Genomic DNA, 3,468 nt, shown 5'->3' with positions numbered 1-3,468 from the left:
CGAATGCCACTGGGTTCCGGTACTGAGAGAGGAGGACTGGCCGTTGGTGATGCGATGTTGTAAGGGTCCTCAGAGTTCACCAAACGGCGCAGGGTGTTGGACACCTTGTCCATAGCAGTCCCGAGTTGCTGGATCATGGCGTCCTGGAAATTGATCCGGTCCAGCAGGGATTCGGGAGACGCCGCTGATCCTGCTGACTCCATGATGGTGTGTTGTTCTGTCATGAGCCGTCGTGGATGTGGTGGAGGAGTCAAGTGCAGGAAGCAGAGGTTAGTCCAACAAGACTTTTAATAGTGTCCAAAGTAAGTGTACAAGCCCCGACCTCGAAAACACGAAGAGGCGAGGAACATTACGCACACGCGTAAAACACTTCAACAAGGCAAAATAGACACGGAAAAATAAACACGTATCAAACAACGTGGCAACGGACAACAACACACAAAAACCCTAGATTACAACATGGAACTTATAAGACACGTAATCAACACTAAAACAAACACAGGTGTGACAGACAGACAAAAGCAATGGAACACAGAAACATAGAGCGGTGGCAGCTAGTACTCCGGGGACGGCGAACGCCGAAGCCTGCCCGAACCAGGAGGAGGAGCAGCCTCGGCCAAAACCGTGACAGTATGTGATGCTAGTGATTATTGTCTTGTAGAAACATTGTAATATAGAACTTCAAGTGTTGGTGAATCTGGTAACATTTATCCCCTGATTTCCTGACATAACAAATGTTACATTACTAAATGTCACACATACATCATGTGAATTTCTCTAAAATTAAATAATTTTACATATAATCAAAGCACATTATGTAAATGTATAACTACTTCATACATCTTTAGCTATGACTGGTTTCATGTGTTCATCCATGTCTGAATCAGCTGTTACTGTCCTTGTTGCAGTTTCTATCCATGGAGGTCTGAACACTCAAAGCTGATCAAGTTCCTGGTGGATCTCCTGTCTCAAGCAGCAGAGTGGGAGGAGCAGACAGGAGAGAAGACACTGAAGCTGGTATCATCAATGTGGACTTACAGCACCTTTCCTTTTCTCTATGGAGACAATTCTGAACAGAGTGATTTCCTGCTGGATCTGTACTCACATGTGAAGGACTATGAGACTCAAACAGGCAGGAGTGTCCTTCCGGCATTACAGCCAGTTTACCAGTCAGCTCCTGCAGTCTGGTCCATAGACCTCTCAGGGAGAAAGGCCTCCCTCCTCCTAGAAGTGCTGAAACTCCAACCAGAGAAGAAACCAGTAGAGCTGAAGGGCTGGTCAGATGAAGAGAGTGAAGTGAGGAGTTTCCTTCAGTGTCTGCCCTACATCTCACAGCTGAGGTGAGTTGGATCCGTACAGTTCAGAGATTGTAGTTGTTTGTCCCTGTATTTCCCTTTAGAGAGGAAGTTTGTAGCTTTCTGCATTAACTTAATATACTAAACATACACATACTGTTTAAAAATATGCAATCTTACTTCGTGGTCAGGATTTTAAGGAACAATTTAAGTAGATGGTGAGTTTAGAAAGATAGTCATTGTATTTTACCCACCATAATGTGACCATCAGAAATTCAAATATCTCTCACATATTCATCTATTTGTTGTTTAACTGTTCTTGCAGTTTTCCTCCACCACAGGATCAGAGAAGATCCCCTGAAGAGAGGACAAAGAGAGAGAAGATATTCCTACTGAATCTGTGTCTTCAAGCAGCTCTGCATGAGAGAGGAACCATACAAACAACTGTAGAGAAACTGTTGTCACTGTCTGAAGTATATCACAATCAGAAATGGGATTTCCTGCTGGATCTGTACTCACATGTGAAGGACTATGAGACTCAAACAGGCAGGAGTGTCCTTCCAGCATTACAGCCAGTTTACCAGTCAGCTCCTGCAGTCTGGTCCATAGACCTCTCAAAGAGAAAGGCCTCCCTCCTCCTAGAAGTGCTGAAACTCCAACCAGAGAAGAAACCAGTAGAGCTGAAGGACTGGTCATATGAAGAGAGTGAAGTGAGGAGTTTCCTTCAGTGTCTGCCCTACATCTCACAGCTGAGGTGAGTCTGAACATGTGTGGTAGTTAGTGATTATGTGATGCTAGTGATTATTATCTTGTAGAAACATTGTAATATGAAACTTCAAGTGTTGGTGAATCTGGTAAGGTTTATCCCCTGATTTCCTGACATAACAAATGTTGCATTACTAAATGTCACACATACATCATGTGAATGTCTCTAAAATTAAATACTTTTACATATAATCAAAGCACATTATGTAAATGTATAGCTACTTCATATATCTTTAGCTATGACTGGTTTCATGTGTTCATCCATGTTTGAATCAGCTGTTACTGTCCTTGTTGCAGTTTCTGTCGATGGAGGTCTTATTCCTCAAAGCGGATCAAGTTCCTGGTGGATCTCCTGTCTCAAGCAGCAGAGTGGGAGGAGCAGACAGGAGAGAAGACACTGAAGCTGGTATCATCAATGTGGACTTACAGCACCTTTCCTTTTCTCAGTGGAGACAATTCTAAACAGAGTGATTTCCTGCTGGATCTGTACGCACATGTGAAGGACTATGAGACTCAAACAGGCAGGAGTGTCCTTCCAGCATTACAGCCAGTTTACCAGTCAGCCAGTCCTGCAGTCTGGTCCATAGACCTCTCAGAGAGAAAGGCCTCCCTCCTCCTAGAAGTGCTGACACTCCAACCAGAGAAGAAACCAGTAGAGCTGAAGGGCTGGTCAGATGAAGAGAGTGAAGTGAGGAGTTTCCTTCAGTGTCTGCCCTACATCTCACAGCTGAGGTGAGTTGGATCAGTACAGTTCAGGGATTGTAGTTGTCTGTCCCTGTATTTCCCTTTAGAGAGGAAGTTTGTAGCTTTCTGCAGTAACTTAATATACTGAACATACACATACCGTTTAAAAAGATGCAATCTTACTTCGTGGTCAGGATTTTGAGGAACAATTGAAGTGGATGATGAATTTAGAAAGTTAGTCATTGTATTTTAACCGCTATAATGTGACCATCAGAAATGCATATCATATCTCTCACATATTCATCTATTTGTTGTTTAACTGTTCTTGCAGTTTTCCTCCACCACATGATCAGAGAAGATCCCCTGAAGAGAGGACAAAGAGAGAGAAGATATTCCTACTGAATCTGTGTCTTCAAGCAGCTCTCCATGAGAGAGGAACCATACAAACAACTGTAGAGAAACTGTTGTCACTGTCTAAAGTATATCACAGTCAGAAATGGGATTTCCTGCTGGATCTGTACTCACATGTGAAGGACTATGAGACTCAAACAGGCAGGAGTGTCCTTCCAGCATTACAGCCAGTTTACCAGTCAGCTCCTGCAGTCTGGTCCATAGACCTCTCAAAGAGAAAGGCCTCCCTCCTCCTAGAAGTGCTGAAACTCCAACCAGAGAAGAAACCAGTAAAGCTGAAGGGCTGGTCAGATGAAGAGAGTGAAGTGAGGAG

This window comes from Coregonus lavaretus (assembly GCF_964263955.1).
Source record: "Coregonus lavaretus genome assembly, contig: HAP1_SCAFFOLD_812, whole genome shotgun sequence".
NCBI lineage: Eukaryota > Metazoa > Chordata > Actinopteri > Salmoniformes > Salmonidae > Coregonus > Coregonus lavaretus.
Note: the sequence above shows the minus strand (reverse complement) of the source record.